Source organism: Mirounga leonina, unplaced genomic scaffold (genome assembly GCF_011800145.1).
Source record: "Mirounga leonina isolate KUSES-001 unplaced genomic scaffold, KU_Mleo_1.0 Mir_174, whole genome shotgun sequence".
Taxonomy (NCBI): domain Eukaryota; kingdom Metazoa; phylum Chordata; class Mammalia; order Carnivora; family Phocidae; genus Mirounga; species Mirounga leonina.
The window spans coordinates 62802039-62822213 of NW_023270451.1; the positions used below are offsets into that span (position 1 = coordinate 62802039).

Below are 20175 nucleotides of genomic sequence, written 5' to 3' on the forward strand. Positions count from 1 at the left end.
AAGAAAATGAGGTGGAGACAGGGCGTATCTGAGGCCTAGCATAGTTTGAAGGATGTGAGAGAATCTTTCCAGGAAGGGAGAAAACTCACAGTCCCAATCCTGCCATCTGGTCACCCTGATCTCCAGATCTTCCCTCCCGACTAAAACATTAAAGGACTGGAGTTCTTAAGTGCAGTGGTATTTCCTTTAGTAGTTTCCGCAAACTCTCAGGAACAGAGGAACAAAACTACTTATTAAAAAGAGAATTAGTGGGCGCCTGGGTGGCTCAGTCAGTTAAGCGTCTGCCTTCGGCTCAGGTCATGATCCCGGGGTCTTGGGATCCAGTCCCGCATCGGGCTCCCTGCTCTGTGGGGAGCCTGCTTCTCCCTCTCCTCCCCACTTGTGCGCTCTCTCTCTCTCTCTCTCTCAAATAAATAAAACCTAAAAAAAAAAAAAAAGAATTAATATAGTCGCTATACTAAATGTTACACTTAGAGGGAATAAGAATTCTAAAACTGGTCTCAGCAGAGTCTGTTTTTACTAACCGTAAATAGATTATTTTTTTTCACTTTTCTTATTTTTTGGATTTTTTTTTTTTTTTTTTTTAAAGTAAGCTCTAGGCCCAGTGTGGGGCTCAATCTTCTGACCTTGTGATTAAGAGTTACCAGCTCCACAGACTGAGCCAGCCAGGTGCCTCTAATGATTGGTTTCTTAACTGCCTCACAGGAGAATCTAATGACCAATCAATAAGAGATCTTTAAAGGTAAAAATACATATAAAATGTAAAGAAATACTGTCAGCAGCATGATGTTGAAATATAGGCCATGCCTGGATGTCATCACAAGGAGTTAGATTTGAGAAATTCCATTAATTGACTGATTAATCTATATAAAACAAGTGACATTTCAAATTTTCATTTGATTAATTTTTTGGGGGGGTGGGGGTGTGAAAGTGACCAATCAACTAACCATTCTGACTCCTATGGACCCAGCTATATAATCATGGGCCAAAAACTGTTTTTTCAGATTCATTTACTTATAGTGTAAAGTAACATTTCCTAGAAATATATTTTCACAATATTTCAGGCATATGTGATAAGCTAATTTTTAACCCAATAATTTCTGAACAGTTAGAAATTCAAAAACATGTCAAAACCCACTTAATCCTAATTCAGTGGTTCTCATATCTTAGCAAGAGCTGAAATCTTACACAGAGAACTTGTGAAAATACAGACTGCTGGGTTCTGAGTAGATCAGGCCTGGGAATCTGGTGCTGGTGCTCCTGGTCCAGAGACCAAACATTAACCACTTATTAATCTATACCTGTTCTGAAACTTCAACAGAACAAAAACCATAGCCACGCCTATTATGTTTTAAAATGTATTTTTACCTAAAAGTATATAATCAGTTAAGATTTCCTTAGAATACTATAAACAATTTTTCTAAGTGACAGAAATCAAACAAAATAACTTTTCTCTTCTAAAATTTGATCACAGTGCCCCCAAGTGGATGAAAAAAATTACTAACAAGAAAGGAAAATGGACCAGTTCTCACTGGGACGGAGTTTATGTAAATTTATCTTTGTACTTGCCAGAATGTCCACCGTGGTGCTTTGCCCAGCATACCCTCAGTATGAGTCAGCTGCATAAACACCTGTGCATATTTTAGTAAGACTTACCACTCTTGCCCTTGTGTTTTCCTTATACAACATTAATGTTGGGCCAAGTAATCCCCAAATTTCTTTTAGTTCTTTAATTTTATGTTGGTATGATGTAACCACAAATCCTAGTTAGAAGAAAGTAGAATATAAAGAAATGACTAACAGGAAAACTAACTTTATTCTATGCTCTCCATTCTCACCATCACACATTTCCTCAAAATTGTGATAATAATTTAGGGTTTAGGGAAAAAAATGATTTGTACTTAAACGACTGAATATAATACAGTAGTTAAGAGTTCGTGGTGAAATGGGCAGTGGCCACACATCTGCCCCCCTGCGCCCCCCCCCCCCCACCAAGCACAGGAGACCGGTAGCTGTCTGTGCCATATCCTAGAGGAAGTCTTCGGAAGAAAATAAACTTTTTTTCCTCGGTGTAATAATACCTTTATATACACTCCATAGATATTTGTGGATTATATTATGTAATTCAGTTAAAAACGTCTCAGCTTCTACTTATTTTTTTGCAAAAGGAAACTGCTGATATGCCAAAATTACTTAAAACAGAAAACACTGGCAAAGAGGACTGGAGCTTAAACACTTGATACTGACTAAATCCTTTTAATAACTTTCTTACATGCATGTATGTATCTCTCTGCCTATCTCCCTCTCACCTACTACACACACACACACACATCCCCATCTCCTCACTTTTTTTTTTTTAAAGATTTTATTTATTTATTTGAGAGAGAGAGTGCATAAGCAGGGCGAGCAGAAGAGGGAGAGGGAGAAGCAGACTCCCTGCTCAGAGGGGAGCCAGACCCAGGGCTCGAGCCCAGGACCCCAGGATTATGACCTGAGCTGAAGGCAGATGTCACCGTCTGAGCCACCCAGGCACCCCTCTTCTTCACTTTTTATCATTCTCTTAATTTCAGAAAAGAACCTCCTATTTTAAATGTATACATACCCAGGGTCGACAAATTTTTGTCACCACTCAAACCAACAAACTCATTCGACATAATAGAAGAACAGAAATTCAAAGGGCAGAAATACGGGTTTTGGTGGCACCACATAGTGCCACTGGCAAATGCTGTAAGGGGACTAATGAATACATTTACCTCTCTGCATTTCCCATAACTTCCTTAAGCACACATGAAATACGTATCTCATACAAAATACCCAGAAAAGTCTCATGTTATTTCATGCCAATTAACAAATTGCCAACACGTCATGCTAATAAAAAAAGCAATTGACCTAAGTAGAAGGGCTAATTAAATGGAGTAAGATAATTAAACGATTCTCAATATGTAATCAAAAATTATGGCTGGAAGTGTTTCACAATGTTGTCTTTTTGTTTTCAAGTATCTGCCTATCGGCAAAATTCTAATCAGTGTATCCATATGCATAAAAGACAGATCCAGTGCAGATGTTAATTTGTTGCATGATAGAAATCAGGTGTTCAATTACAAATAATGGGGTGTATGAGAGAACGTCCAAGATTTCCATTTAGCTGAACACACGCATCTCAACCGGCAAATGATTGCAAAGCATTCTTACTGGAATTAGCTACTAACGTGCACCCAAGGCACACCACATTCAACTCCTTTATTATCCTCATTATATAATATTCACATCTCCAGCCCCGTGTATTACCTAATTTGCCACTGATTTAGGAGTCTGAATATCTGGTGCTCTAAATTCTATTTACTGAACTCTTTTAAAGGGATACTTTTGATTTTTATCTAAACTCTGGAGCATTTAACGTGAGGACTTTTGTTACCTAATTTTACATTTAAACAATCTAAACCATTTGCTTTTGTACTAAGGTAAATTTCTTGAATTAGGAATACTCTAAGCTTTTAACATGTAAAGCCTATTTCCACAAAGCCCTCCCCACAGAGTATCTAAACGTTATTTTAGCAGAACAACTACACAGAGGGGATCAAGTATATTCACTTGCCTAAAAGAGGTTATGCAGATTTGTTTTTTAGATTTATGACCAAGACACAGACTTAAAACATACTTATGAAGATATTCATCACTCCAAGTCTATGGATGGACACAATTCTGAGAGGATGAATAAATATTAGACCGATGTTGGATTATGTCCTAAATCGAGACCCTAATATTTAGGATTTTCCAATTAGTTATTTAGTAACCAATAGGGCCAAGCCTCTAAAACCTTAATATCAGATAACCACAATGGAAACAATGGAAAGGATCATTTGATTAGATGGCAGAGTAATAGCAGCGTCCATCAATGAGGACTTATTTTAAGAGAACATATGAAGAAGGTTTCAAAAATATTTTAAAATTCCTTTCATTCTCTTACCTCAATGGAACCAATGAAAAAATAAGTAACTCCTTAAGGTCCCTTACTCATTAAAAAATAAATGCTATTTCTGAGTCTGTGGCAACCAGCAAAGCCTTAAAATTTTTTCAAAGGTAAGAATAGAGAGAGACAATTTCCATAAACCAAGAGATGCAAAAGGGTAACCTTATGGGACAAATCTGGCCTGCAGATGTGCTTTGAAAGCACAGCATTAAAAATATACAGTTTGAATTGCTTTTCATGTTCTCTTGATTCCCATTATCTGGACTATTCCACTCTTCATGACCTTATTCTTAATGACTGCATGCATTTATTTGATTTGCCTGGCCTTTGGCAGCATTTGACTTTTGTGAACTCCTACTGTAATCACTTGAGAAAAGTATTGTGTGTTATTAGGCAGTGTTGTTGAGTGGTTTAGGGAACAAGCCCTGGAATCAGACAAATGGGTTTAAACCACGGTTACTTAGTAGTTATAGGACTTTAATCAAATTCCTTAACTTCCTTTGCCTCAGTAATCTCTCTGTAAATTGATATAATAGTGACATCAATATCATATAAATGATATATAAATACATAATATAAATTATATCATATATAATCTCACATTAAGCTGTAAGAACTAAATAAGATTATATATAAAGGGCCTAACTCCTTTAAATCTATTTAAAGCAATTACTTTATTTTGATGTCACAGGTATAAGAAATCATATGCTTCATCTTCTTGCTAATTAGTAGTAGAACAGATGTGTACTCTAAAAGGGTAATATTCTACCAGATAATGGATGCATGTCCTATTTAAACTATTCCTTGCTGCTGTGAAGGACTCTTTCCAGTATGCTCACATGACTTGTACAGCACAAGTTATTATTTATATTGACCATATATTCCTTTGAGAACTAATGAAGAATATCACTGCATCACTGATGAAGACACATGTATTTGAAACTTTGACAAGAATTCCATGGCAGATAGACCTTGTTTTCAAGGATAATGGTAAGACTGCAGGTTGATGGGATGCAATATTGAATCTAACATCACCAAAAGTGACTCACATGTGTTTTGGAGCCTTTTAGAACTTTTCAAAGAATTTAACTGTAAGTCTTACTTTTCCAACCATACTAGAGGATGAGGGGCTAAGAAGACCTTAGAAGAAACCCTAGACTACCTCTCACTATTGGGAAAAGGGAGAAAATCTGGAACAGGGCAAGGCATCCTCATAGAAATCATGTTTGTATAACTGGGTTTCTCAAAACCCAAATTTTATCATAATATAATATCCATAGAATAAGGCGGAAGACACAAGACAATATTAGACAACATTTAAATATTTTCCCAAACTAATGAAAACACTGTCTATAGAATAAGCTATGAAACAATGTCTCATCCAGAAGAGAATGTCAATAAGGAAACAAATTATAAAAAAAATTCTGGCATCTAAAAGTAAAAGAATGGAGGGTGCCTGGGTGGCTCAGTTGGTTAAGCGACTGCCTTCAGCTCAGGTCATGATCCCGGAGTCCCGGGATCGAGTCCCACATCGGGCTCCCTGCTCAGCAGGGAGTCTGCTTCTCCCTCTGACCCTACCACTCCTTCTTGGGCTCTCTCTCTCTCTCTCAAATAAATAAATAAAATCTTAAAAAAAAGTAAAAGAATGGATATCAAAAATTCACTAAAAGGACTCAATAGTAGATTGGAGCTGGCAGAAGAATCTATATATATGAAAATAGGCAATTGAGGTTATCCAGTCTGAGGAACAGAAATAAAGGAGGAGGGGAAGAAAAAAGGATCAATGACTGGCTCAGAGATTGGTGCAATTCCATGTAGCACCACCAACATACACATAACGGAAGTCTCAGAAGAAAAGCCAGAAAAAATATTTGAAAATATAAATGGCCAAAAACTTCTCAAATTTGATGAGAAATTGTTTTTGTTTGTTTTTAAAGATTTTATTTATTTGAGAGAGAGCATGAGCTGGGACGGGGGGTAGGTAGGAGCAGAGGGAGTGGGAGAAACAGACTCCCCGCCAAGCAGGGAGCCAGACATGGAGCTCGGGGCTGGATCCCAGGACTCCAGGATCATGATCTGAGCCAAAGGCAGACACTTAACCCACTGAGCCACCCAGGGGCCCCGAGAAATATTAGTTTTTATTCGTTTTTACATCAAACAGGTTCAATGAACTCCAAGGAGAATAAACTTGAAGAGATCTCACAGATTCACTATTCCAAAAAAATTTGTGGCCTAAAAATTAAAACTCATGGCATAAATATTTAATATTTTACACCTGTGAAAAATAATTTTGACTAGCTATGAAAGAACTGGATTCTAAGATGACATGTGTTCTAGCTATGTTGCATCAAAAATTAGTATCTATTGGAATTTTTTTTTTTAAAGATTTTATTTATTTATTTGACAGAGAGAGACACAGCGAGAGAGGGAACACAAGCAGAGGGAGGGGGAGAGGGAGAAGCAGGCTTCCCGCGGAGCAGGGAGCCCGATGCGGGGCTCGATCCCAGTGTCCTGGGATCATGACCTGAGCCGAAGGCAGACGCTTAACGACTGAGCCACCCAGGCGCCCCTATCTATTGGAATTTTAAAACAAGAAAATATTTCCTTTCTTGCTCACTCCACTGTTAGAATACATCATTTCTGAAGCAGACTAGTTGTTGGACTTGTTCAGTATGTGTGAATGCTATGAATCATCATCAATTTATAGATAATGAATTTGATGATGTGTGTTCTTTGCCAATGCTGAGAATATTTATATTTAAAATAACTTTAATAAAACATTGTGTTCTGTAAATGTAAGGATGGTTTAACATCAGAAAACCCACCAATGTAAATCAGCATACTGATGGGTAAAGGAGAAAAAAGGTACTATTAATTTGATATGAGAAAGCACTTGCATTTGAAAAAGCTTAACCACTTTTGGTTTAAGAAATTTAGCAAAGCTGCATACCAAGAACATAAAGCAAATATGCTTAATAAATGAAATCTTAGATACTGTGATGGTCAATTTTATGGGTCTACTTGACTGAGCCATGGGGTACCCAGATATCTGGTCAAACATTATTTTGGGTGTTCCTGTGAGGATGCTTTTTGGATGAAATTAACATTTAAATTGGTAGACCAAGTAGACTGCTCTCTCTAAAGTAGGTGGACCTCATCTTGGTTAAAGGCCTTGGTTGAACAGAACAAAAAGCTGACCTTCCCTTCAGTAAGAGAGAATTCTCCTGACAGTCTTTGAACTAAAACATAAAGTCCTGCCTGATGGCCTTCAAATTGGGGCATTGGCTTTTCCTGGTTCTATGGAACTTTGGGCCTTCAGACATTAGCTATCTAGATTTTGGAATTGTCAAACTCCTTAATCCTGTGAGCCAATTCCTTATGATATATCTAATATAAACACACGTTTGTGTATCCTATTGGTTCTGTTTTTCTGGACAACCTAATACAGATTTAGTTCTAAGACTGGGAAAAGGCAGGATGCCTGGGTGGCTCAGTCATTAAGCGTCTGCCTTTGGCTCAGGTCATGATCTCAGTGTCCTGGGATTAAGTCCTGTGTGGCTCTCTGCTCAGCGGGGAGCCTGCTTCTCTGCCTGCCACTTCCCCTGCTTGGGCTCTCTGACAAATAAATGAATAAAAATCTTAAAAACAAAACAAAACAAAAGACTGGGAAAAGGCCAGTTTGCCTGCTATCACTTCTAAGTAATATAGCACTAGAGGTCCTGGACCATATTATAAAAGAAAGGACACTAAATTAACAGGAAAAAACTATTATTTGCAGATAACAGAATAAGAGAATTGATCCAGTTAGCTTACTACAAACAATGCCTTCTTCTATACCACAAAAGCAAAGGTGGAGGTGGATTCCCCATGATGGGGGAGAACTGGCTTGTTGAGAAAAGTTGGGAGGCCTTTCTCATACCATATTCCAAAGGAAGCTCTATATGGATTAAAGACCTAAAAATAAAAGATAAACGTATAAATTTAAAAGAAGAAAATGAAGGAGATTATTTCTGTGATTTAGAGATGGAAGACACTTTTAAAACAACCCAAAAAGCACAAATACATGAGAGAAAAATTGATGGATTTGACCATTAAGCATTTCTGTTCAAGAAGGTTATCCAGCAGGTTATAGATCAAGAGGATGTCCGTAATAGTTAAAACCAACAAAAGATTATCTGGGACCTCCTGCTAGCAGAGTAGACAAATATGCCGAGCTCCACACTAGGCTTGAACTCAGGACCCTGAAATCAAGATCTGAACTGAAATCAAGAGAGGGATGCTTAACCGACTGAGCCACCCAGGTGCCCTGCTATTTAAATTGAGATTAACAAAAATTAAGTAGAATAAAAATGTTGGCTCCTCAGTCATGCTAGCCACATTTTAAGTGCTCAAAAGTCACATGTAGTCCCCACACTATGATAAATCCTGAAACAAAATAATGAAAAAATATCAATATCCCGGGGAGCTGAAAGAAACTGAGGAATTCAACTTAGCATCACAGCAGTTCAACCTACTGGACAGTCCAGGTACATATTTCCATCACTGAAGTTCTACTGGACAATGTTGATATAGACAAAGAACATTTGCAAAACAATGAAAAGAATTTAAAACAAAAAGTGAATTGGCAGGGAAGAACGAACACATGAATCACAAAAGCAGCAGCCTAACTAGTGGAAATGCATAGGGATAGGTATTTAAACTTATGAAACATAATAAAACATTTCCCACTCATCAGAAAAAGCAAAAATTAGAAACGTACATGTACTAATTTTGGGTAATGATACAGGGAAGTAGCACTGTAAATAGGAACAGATAAGCTGGAAAGCAATCCTGGAATACTTAATTAAATTAAGTATGTGTATGTCTGATTCTTGGCTACACGTGGTGGAGAAATTCTTACATAGGCCTACAAGTGAACACAAAGGGAGACAATTGGGAGCACTATTTATTATGATGGACTGGAGACAATTCAGGTGTTCATCATTAGATGCATAGATAAAATGTGATAAATATTATGGAATGTTATATAGTGAGAAGGAATGACCTAGGACAATATGTAACAATGTACGTAAGTCTTAACTACTTAATCTCAAACTTAAATACTTTACTCCTGAATTTTAAAAGTCCACTGAATCATGACTAATTTATAAGTTGCCACGTAGTGTTAACAGACCTTATAATTCATACATTATAATGTAACTCTGTGTTGACATCATTATTCATTAAAGGTGTTTCCTGAATTGTGATAAATGCCAAAACAAAATATCAATATCCCAGAAATATGAAAGGAATTTAGGAATTCAACTTAGTGTTACAGCAATTTAAAAACCATACTAAGTTTTACGATTCTACGAACTCCATTCTTTCAAGTTCAATAATCCAATAAAAATTAAATTGTACCAAATTAAGGAAACATTAAAAATTTTATGATTGTTAACCTTTCTTAACTATAGATCATTTTAACAAAGTTTGTTGTGGGTATGCTGTTGAATTTGGAACTAAATTTATATCTCAGCTCTTACAAATATTCAAACTAATTATTTCAGAATGAATGTAGAATGACACTTTAATTAGTAATGCGTCTCCTGGCAATTAAGATTCTCTTACTTGTCTCAGCAATTAAAATGGCAAGGCATATTATTAAGGTCCCATGATTCTTCATACCTCTTCCTGACAATTACTATGAGAAACATTAGAGGGATGATCACAGCTATAATCCATTCACTGAATATTTGGCAGCAGGATAAACACTTTCTCCTCCCTGCTTAGTAATTTTTCATTTCATGCATATTACCTATCAATCATTAATGCAATTTGTGCTCTGTATCACAAAGTTCAACTTTTCATTTTATCTAATTTATTACAACCAATTGATTTTGTAGAAATGCAAGTTGCAGGAATAATTTTAATTAAGAAATAATTTTTAACCCATTTATTCATGATACGACTTTAATGGTCAGAACATTAATGTGGTTGATGGTAGCAAAAATATCACTGCTGAAAATGAGACCTCTAAAACTACTCTAAATTAAATATATTAATATAACGAAGATACATGCATAATACTGCTGATAGGATCAGAGAATACAGAAGGACTTTCATTTTTAATTTTCAAATGTCTAAATTTTTAAGAGTATGAGGTAGACTTTTATGTCCTTTTAATGATTCCTTTATAACTCATTTTTTATAATGCCTATTACTACTATAATATGAAAACATCTCAAAGTTACACAGAATATATAATTCTATACCATAAAATTAAAACATGGCACCTAAAACCTTCATTCTCTCAGATCTACTTAGTAAAGTGTAATGGCCAAACCCTTGAACAATACAGATGTCTATAATTAAGTGTATGTTTTGGAAACTGTAAACAGATCTTATCAAAAGTCCACAACTGTGTCTTACTTAAGGTCAAGGCAAAGACTAAACTTCCGGGAAACTTGTCTTCCTTTGAATAAAAAGGTGTATTTGTGTCCAAAGCTAAAAGCGGTATGGCAAAGCATGATAAGCTTATCCATATTCTCTGCAGTATTTGCAACCTGAAACATCATCCTGTTTTCTTGTAGCTATCTTATTCATTCTACATTAATTTTACTCATTTCGGGTCCATTCCTTATTCATTTTTTAAACTGAGGAATAAAGGACATACGACATTGGTTTCAGGTGTACAATATAATGATTCAGTACTTGTATATATTGCAAAATGATCACAGGACATCTGGTTAACATCCAGCACCTCACAGTTATGCATTTTTTTTCTTGTGATGAGAACTTTTAAGATCTACTCCCTTAGCAACTTTCAAATATGCAATAGTTATCTACACATGTAATTATGTATGTAATCTTTCCTGTATAATATGCCTTTCTCTAAATACATGATAATGTATCCAATTGTAAGATTCTTTTGTCTTCTTTGGCTTTTACCACAATTGGAGGCAATGTATATTGCTGCAACTGTTGGCAAAACTTGAAAAAGGGTAGCATTATCTTGTAAAGAGAACATTTACATTGTCATCAATTCAGCAATTTTACTCTTAGGTACACTCTCAAGAAAAACAGCCTATATGTCCCAGGAGATCTACACAAGACACTTATAGTAGCACTGTCTCAAGTAGCCAAAATCTGGAAATCACTTAAATGCCCATTTTGATAAAATGGATAAATTATCATATAGAGAAAGGCACACTATACAGGAAAGATTACATACATAATTACATGTATAGATAACTCTAGCATAGACCAAGGGTTAGGACATCTGATGTATAGAAGAGAGGGAAAAAAATGAATAGGCTTTAGTAGCAAGACAAGAGTGCACAGTATCAGCCTTCACTGTATATCATCCTAAAACTTAGTACTTTAAAACATCATTTATCATTTCTCATAAACCTATTATTCACCAAGCACTACTACTGATCTGATCTGGACTCTACATGACCCACTCATCAATCTATGGGTCAGCTCTAAATTGGCTAGCTGGCTTTGTTCATTTCATGGGGGCTCACTCAGGTCTGAGATCTCAGCCAGAACAGGGCTTATTCATTTCTGCTCCTACAGTGATCTAGCCCATATGTATCCTCTTGATGAAGGCAGAGAGCAGGAGAGGAAGTGAAAATGCATGAGTGCTTTTTCAAGCCTCTGCTTGTGCCAAGTTTGCTACTGTTTCAGGGGCCAAAGCAAGTCACATGGATGAGCCCAACGTTGGAAGGAACATATAGGGCAAAAGATGTAGTTGAGGGAGTCCATTTATTGGGTCCACTTACAAATGAATTTTTTAAATTTTTTTTAAAGATTTTATTTATCTGAGAGAGAGAATGGGAGACAGAGAGCATGAGAGGGGAAGGGTCAGAGGGAGAAGCAGACCCCACGCTGAGCAGGGAGCCTGATGTGGGACTTGATCCCAGGACTCCAGGATCATGACCTGAGCCGAAAGCAGTTGCTTAACCAACTGAGCCACCCAGGCGCCCCTACAAATGAATTTTTTAAATAAGCATATCTCTTCCTTCAGTGTAGCAAAGGGCGTTCTGGCTGACTGAAGAGTTTTACGTAAGGAAGGTTCTAGGCAGACAGAAGGAAGGAAAGCCCACTCTTCTGGTATAAGATGACCCATGCAAAGATGACCAGTTCTCTCAAAACCAGGGTTGTGGGGACAAAATTACTTGGCAGTCAGTGGACAGTCTGCTCATGAGGAAGTTTATAAAGAAAACAAATTACTTTTCTTGGCACATCCATACCAGTGTGAGAAAACATGTAACCTAGTACTAGACACATACTAGGTTAAGTGAGAGTAGAAGAAATAGGGTTGAGTTAGTAAAAGCATGGTCCCGTATATGAACAGATTGATTTTGCTGAAGTTAGGGGTTTGCGCTGAGCACCTTAAGGAGAAAGGGTTGAAAAAAATTACATGGGGGGGGCGCCCAGGTGGCTCAGTTGGTTAAGCATCTGCCTTCAGCTCAGGTCGTGATCCCAGGGTGCTGGGATTGAGCCCCATGTCAGGCTCCCTGCTCAGTGGGGAGTCTGCTTGTTCCTCTCCCTCTGCCCCTCCCCTAGCTTGTGCTCTCTCTCACTCTCAAATAAATAAAATAAAACTCTTTAAAAAAAGAAAAAAGACTACATGGGGTTAGATTTTTGAAGAATTTGAATGCTAGGCTATCGAATGTGAATCTAATCCCATTAGCAACGGGAAGCACTAGAAATTTTTTGGCAGAAATATAAATAGTATTCCAAAATTCCTGAACAGTTTGGAAAACAGGTGAATACAGGCAGATCGTACAAAAGTTACCGAAACAGGTTTTCTTTTTTTGGAGGCGTGTAGAGACTGAATTAAGGTTGGGAGAAGGAATGGAAAGGGTTTTGTCTGTGGGAAATACTATGGAGAGATAGGGATTAACTACTGTAAGTGAAAAATGGTTAAAGACAAACCTAAAGACCTCACTGGCAAAAAGGTTACCTATCTCACAAAGGTGGAAATAGTGGATATTCAAATTTTCTGACTAATATTTGGTCTGCTGCTATATCCCTCTAACCCACAGTCAATTTTTAAAAATTTTTCAGAAGTACTGATATATGAAATAAGCAAAGGCACTAAAATATATATTCATATTTTTTTATAAAGGCAACACATTGATTTTTAAAATCATGAAAATTTTCTTCTGATGTGGATATGAAGGATCCCAAGATGAGTGATTAGACATTTTAATACTTTCAAACTCTGTGCTCTCTCTGTTCATGTTATTAACACTGGCATTAAAGTTGTGATGATTCTTTTTATAATCAGAACATCCATCCATCAAGCTGAAACAAATTCATTTGCTATCTTCCTCATTATCAACTTAATGATTTTCAGGCATTTCAAATAGTCTTAATATGGAACCACGGCTGTGATGTGATTTTTATGTCCCATTACCAATGCCCCATTTTGCTAGACTCTAGCTATGATCATAAAGAGAAGATTAGGAAGTATTCCTTAGGACTGGATGTCCTTTGTGAAAGTAGAGGAGTTGGGACTACTTTTGAAGAGATTTCTTTTAATCGTTTCTGTATTCTCAGGTGCTGTTCTACCCATCCCTACTTTCCAATAACACCCATTTTCTTCCCTTTGGATCGGTCATTACCACCCCCCACCCCCACCCCAAACCTACTTTGCTCTTTGTCAGGGTCTTCCAAATGAGACCAGCTTTGCAGCAATATATGTTGACCAAGTTCTTTTGCTACTATTGTGTTTCACTACTGCTAAGCTTCATCCTGTCTTCTAGTTCTCGTACTCTTCAGGCTCCTAAGTTTCTTCCTGCTTTGGACCCACACTAGGCTCTGACCCCTTTGCAATCTTTACACAAGCTGACAGCAGTCAGAGGTTCTTGGCTTGCTCCCTCCGCTCTACCACTCCCTCCCCTCTGATAGATCCCTGACAATTCCTGTCTCTGATGATCAAGGCACTAGTTTTTCTCTTTGTTCTTCTTTGTCAGTTGTTGGGGAGAATATTTTCATGAAGTTTTTTTTTTTGGGGGGGCCAATGTAAATGGAGTAAAAGTGTACATGAAACAGAACTGACAGAATAAATTCTGAAATAAATAGGACTTTCAAATCAGGAGTTACTGGAGGAGAAAAAAGGCGAAAGACTTTTATTGATTCCACAAAGACAGTATAAACAAAGCTCAAATCTAGTTTTCTTTTTTGCCTTTAATAAGTACTGGTTATTTATCATTCTTGCATATGAACACTGTCCTACAGGTCTAACACATATCACAGAAATGGTCTAAATATAAAATGTTGGCAGGTAATAGATATTAAAAAATCTACTTTTTCCGTCATAGTTAGGCGAAAAGCTATTAAAGGAAGCCTCCCTGTAGAGAATAAGAACTTTGAATTTCAAGTTTTTTGGACAAGAATACATTTTTTTCTTAAGTCTTTAGATTTCTAGTCCTATAGAAGTCTTTGGACTAATAAAACCTACTGTAATTCCTCTGCAGAAATACTTTGAAGCATATTCCAACAAATTTACAGTCGTACCCATTAGATAATGCCGTAATTTGAAGTTTATACCCAATCAATCCAACACTTCTTTTGAATATGAAAGAACTGTGAACATAAATTCTGCATTGTTCTTTCTTTGGAAAAGAAAACATTCACTCTAGTATTTAGCTCCTACTAATCAGTAGGCGGTTTTCTAAACAAACAAACAAGGTATAAAAACAGCAGTAAGACAATGAAAATTTTCCTTTGGAAATTAGATTTGGTGTGTGGGGGGGGAGCTAGTCAATAGCAAATCACCCAAATTGAGATAACATTCTAGTGGCGAGACAAGTAACAGCCAGTAAATATAATATCAGGTAATGAGAAGAGCTTAAAGAATGAAGCCCATTAGGAGAGAAAGCTGGAGGTGAGTGGAGAAAGGCACTATTCTGTGGAGGGTGGTGAGGATGGGCCCTTGTGCACTACAGCACGTACGATCAGACTACTGACAAGTGTGGGGGCAGAGGTGGGGGAAGAGTTTCTCTCGGCGGCCGCCACTGGGAAGGGGCTGTACCAGGAACCAGCTGAGAATATTCAAGCAGCATCTTCAGAACCGCCATCTCAACGATGCCAACGTCTCCCGGCGACTATTTTCATAAAACATCAGCATATTTAATTAGAGTAATTATGCAACTACACGAATGTCTTGGATGCTATGGTAACTACAAAATGCAAGGTTTTGAATAAGTATTGAGTCAACTTTTCAATCCCTCCTTAAATGAAGCACGTATAAAACAAATTTAAAACACACAAATTAAAACTTATTTGGTACGTAAAAACTACTGAGATCGACAACTTATTGAAAAGTGGACAGATTTTAATACCACAACTAGCAAAACCTGACAGACTGCTTGGAGCTAGAGAGGATCCATGCTCATCCAATGATTTAAACAAGAAAATTAAAAGCAAAATTAGCCGCTGCACTAAAAACATATAAGACACCACTAGTTATTTAAAATAACAGGCTTTGAAAGCTTTTGCCATTTAAAAAATAAGTTTAGAACTTTTCCCTTTATTTTATAGCCCAGTGCAGTCCTAGCTTACTCTTTTCGCTTGCTATGAAATAATCTCAAGGTGTTTTTTTGTTTTGTTTTTTAGAACTTGAGCTTATCTGAGCACTCTTATGTAATATTTTCCATTTTTCTCCCTTTGGACATAGAGAAGGCAAAATTAAGTTAGCAGCAAAAAATACACACACTACCACCACCTACATCCATAATAGCTGTCAAATAAAAACACACTAAAGCCTAACAATTAAAGCAGAGAGCCCTAATGGGGGACATAATTTTTATACTCTGAAGGAATTAGGATTTGCATGCCATTTCCCCATCTGTCTTTGAGCATTTTCTTCCAAATAAAACCTAACAATGTGTTTAAAACTGGAAGGTTTTATTACAGCTCATGGGACTATAATTTTTTAAAATAACATTTATTCTGATACAGATCGTTACTAGCTGATTAAGCACTTAGCTTATAACAGGCACTGTGCCGCATGCTTTAGGAGTACACCTCATTTTTTGCTCGGGACAATTCACCTTTAGAGTTGAGAAAAGTGAGACTATGAGAAGTTAAGGAACTTGACCAAGTTTGCCTAAAAATGACAGGGCTCAAGTTTAAACCCAGGTCTAACTCCCGAAGCCTGTGTTCTTAACCACTTTGTACCCTGCCTCCTATTTATGGAGATATCCTTAAAGTGAATGATTGGCTTGAAAATCATTTACCTGTTTCCATCCTATCTCAAGAATATGAACTATTTCTATCTTACTTTCCTTAGGACATCAAATTTTAGGTTTAAAATAAAATTGAGGGGCGCCTGAGTGGCTCAGTCGGTTAAGCGTCTGCCTTTGGCTCAGGTCATGATCCCAGGGTTCTGGGATCGAGTCCCACATCGGGCTCCCTGCTCTGCAGGAAGCCTGCTTCTCCTTCTCCCTGCTTGTGTTCCCTCTCTCGCTATGTCTCTGTCAAATAAATAAAATCTTTAAAAATAAATAAATAAATAAAATAGAAAAATTTCAGTGCTGGAAGAAAACTAAAAAAAATTTTAGTGAGCTCAACATGCTGTTTTAAAAATGAAGAAACGAAGGAGGCATGTGCCTACAGACCCAGGGCACCCTGCAGGCAGACCTGGCTAGAGCCTAGGTCGCCCAGTCTAGGTCCCCTCTACTGCTCGGTAACAGTCCTCATAGGTGCCTGAGAAGGAGCCAAGAGAAAGTTGTCAGAGGTGGGGGGTGAGTTGGAAATAGTGTCTTATTTTTTTCCTTATTCATTTAATTGTTAATGGGGTTTCTAACACAGCTAGTTAAATTACACTGCAACAGGCCTACTTGTTTAAACTCCCAGAAAGACTTTATTAGAATTGCATGGAGCACTCCTGCTCAAAAAGCTTCATTTTCCCTTTTAAGACCACCTTTAATCTTTAGAGCATCCTTTTGGGATAAGGCAGGAAGAAAGGGAGGGGAATAACCTAGAGCCCAGCAAATGTCTCATCAGCTCAACTTATTATCAATTTATTTCACAGCCATAGGAAGCTTAGAAAAAGAGGTTCTACTACACATTCATCAACATCACCTGAGACCCAAGGCCCAGAACATTCTATAGCAACATTTAACAAAATGAGCACTTAAAGATAGTATTTATCAGATCGGTAGTAAGATTTAATCCAAAAGTTTCTCTGCCATCCATTTCCTGACATGAACGTCTGAGTGGTATTCTTCCGTGCATGATGGTTGCACGATGGGTGATAAATACTGGAACAGTGTGTAGGCTAGTCTATTATATCCCACAGAAACTAACTCCAAGGACTGAAGGACTGGCCCCCTCTACCCTACTCAAGATCAAGTGATAGGGCATCTTCAACCCTAGATTTGAACAAATCGTAGCTAGTGCCTATGTCTCCAATAGATTTTTTTTCTTAAAGGAATGGATTTTGGGGAGGAAAAATATGGGGCAGAGAGGTATAGAACATAAAATACAAATGTAAGCTGTTTTACTAAGTGTTTTATTGCCACAACAAATTCGTACAGAGAAGGACCTGTACAAAATACAATAAAGTTTCAAAGACTGAGGTGTTCCCTCAGCAAGGCTAAAAATTTCAGTCTCTGGTATTTGGAATTTGGGCTGCAGTACTTGTCCTTGGATGGATCACAGGCCATGCTTTTAACGAGACTGAAATAGCAGAATGGCCAGCTGGCCCAGGTAGAAGCAGAAGAAGTGTTGGTTTCATGGGTCACACAACTACCAAAATTCCTCCCCCCCCCGATGCAGGGCCAGGAGGCGTTGTCCTCCTTAGTAGGGTCCACAAGCGTCTTCTCTGCATCCTATTCCTCCAACGCCCAAGCAGCACACTCCACCCAGCCCTGTTGTATCTCCTCTGACATACTGGCATTTTTGATGATGGCCTTTTGGTCTTTGTTTTGTTTCATATTTTGATTATTTAACGTTTGTTTTTCCTTCTTTTAGTAAGTGTCTCAACTCAAACATATGCTTTCTTTAGGGTTTTATGAATAGCTAAAACACATCATTACTGTGAGCTAGCCAGTGATTCCTGCAAGCATGCTGTACACATTAAGATACTACTTATCCAAATATGAAAAACCCTCAGCAAACATCATACTCAATGGTGAAAAACTGAAAGCTTTTCCTCTAAGATCAGGAACAAGACAAGGATGTGTACGCTCACCACTTTTATTCAACATACTACTGGAAGTCCTAGCCACAGCAGTCAGACAAGAAATAAAAGGCATCCAAATTGGTAAGGAAGAAGTAAAACTATCACTATTTGCAGATGATGTGATACTACATAGAGGAAAACCCTAGAGACTCAACCAAAAAACTACCAGAACCGATAAATGAATTCAGTAAAGTTGCAAGATACAAAATATACAGAATGTGTTGCATTTCTATATAACAAAGTAGCATAAAGAGAAATCAAGAAAACAATCTCATTTACAATTGCATCAAAAATACCTAAAAATAAACAACCAAGGAGGTTAAACACCGGTAATCTGAAAACTATAAAACAATCATGAAAGAAACTGAAGAGGACACAAACAAATGCAAAGATATTCCATGCTCATGAATTGGAATATTGTTGAAATGTCTATACAAAAAAATCTACAGATTCAGTGCACTCCCTATCAAAATACCAACAGCTTTTTTCATAGAGCTAGAATACTAAAGTTTGTCTGAAACCACAATAATCTGATTTTAAAATGGACCTGAATAGATGTTTTTCCAAAGAAGACATACAGAAAAGACATTTTCTAAAGACATGAAAAGATGCTCAGCCTCACTAATCATCAGGGAAACACAAATCAAAACCACACTGAGATATCACCTCACACCCGTCAGAATGGCTAGTATCAAAAAGAAATAACAAGTGTTGGCGAGGATGTGGAGAAAAAGGAATCCTCATGTACTCTTGGTAGGAATGTAAATTGGTGCAGCCACTGTGGAAAATAGTACTGAGTTTCCTCAAAAATTAAAAATAGAAATGCCACACAACCCAGTAATTTCAGTACTGGGTACTTACCTAAAGAAAATGAAAATATTAATTTGAAAAGATTTACATACTCTATGTTTATTGCAGTATTACTTATAATAGCCAAGAGATGGAAGCAACCCAAGTGTTGGATAAAGAAAATGTGGTATCTATACACAAAAGAATATTATTCAGCTATAAAGAATGAGATCTTGCCATTTGTAGCAACATGGATGGACCTAGAGGGTATTATGCTAAGTGAAATAAATCAGAGAAAGTCCAATACATTTCACTTATATGTGGAATCTAAAAAAAGAAAAAGAAACAAACAGAAAAAACTCAGATTCTAAAATAGAACAAACTAGTGGCTCCCAGAGGAGAAGTGGAGAAGAGGATGAGTGAAATAAAGAGGATTAAGAGGTACAAACTGCCAGTTATAAAATAAATAAGTCACAGAGATGAAAAGTACAGCATTACACAATATTGTAATTACGTTATATGGGGACAGATGACCACACTTATCATGATGAACACTGAGTACAGAATTCTTAAAGCTATGATGTACACCCGAAACCAATATAACATTGTATGTTAATTATATTGCAATAAAAAAGTACTCTTCCTCTAAATAATTCTATGAAGAAACTGAAGCACAGAGAGGTTTCATAACTTTCCCAGGATCCCATAGCTATTAAGCGGTAGAGCCAGGATGTGAAGGCAGGTGGTCTGGCTCCAGAGCTCATGTTCCTAAGCCATGCTGACCCTTTAAATATTGGATGGACAGGAGCCCTTCAAGACTCACCGTAAGGAATCCTCTCAAATGAATTTCCCTAACAATCAGATTTTTGGTACAACAAATTTACCTATTTTTAATTAGAAGAAATTAACTATTTGATCTTTAGTTTGATAACTGCATTCTTTCATCATAACAGCAAAATCTGGAAAATAAAGAAAATTTCACCCATAGTTGCATTTTTCTATTTAGTGTATTTCATTTCTCAAGTTATATTTATATGCATCTGTTTTCTGTTGTGTTTTTTTTTTTTTTAAGAGAGGGAGGGGGAGGGGCCGAGGGAGAGGGAGAATCTTAAGCAGGCTCCATGCCAAGTGTGGAGTCCAACGCAGGGCTTGATCTCACAATTCTGAGATCATGACCTAAGCCGAAATCAGGAGTTGGACACTTAACTGAGCTACCCAGGTGCCTCGATAGCCA

General features: G+C 37.2%; 1 protein-coding gene and 1 pseudogene across 11 annotated transcripts in view; both read right to left on the reverse strand.

Moving 5' to 3' along the window:
• CADPS2 (calcium dependent secretion activator 2) overlaps positions 1-20175 on the reverse strand; it is a 516958-nt gene that overhangs the window by 197434 nt on the left and 299349 nt on the right. The window lies entirely within an intron of this gene.
• LOC118021033 lies at positions 17344-18208 on the reverse strand (annotated as a pseudogene).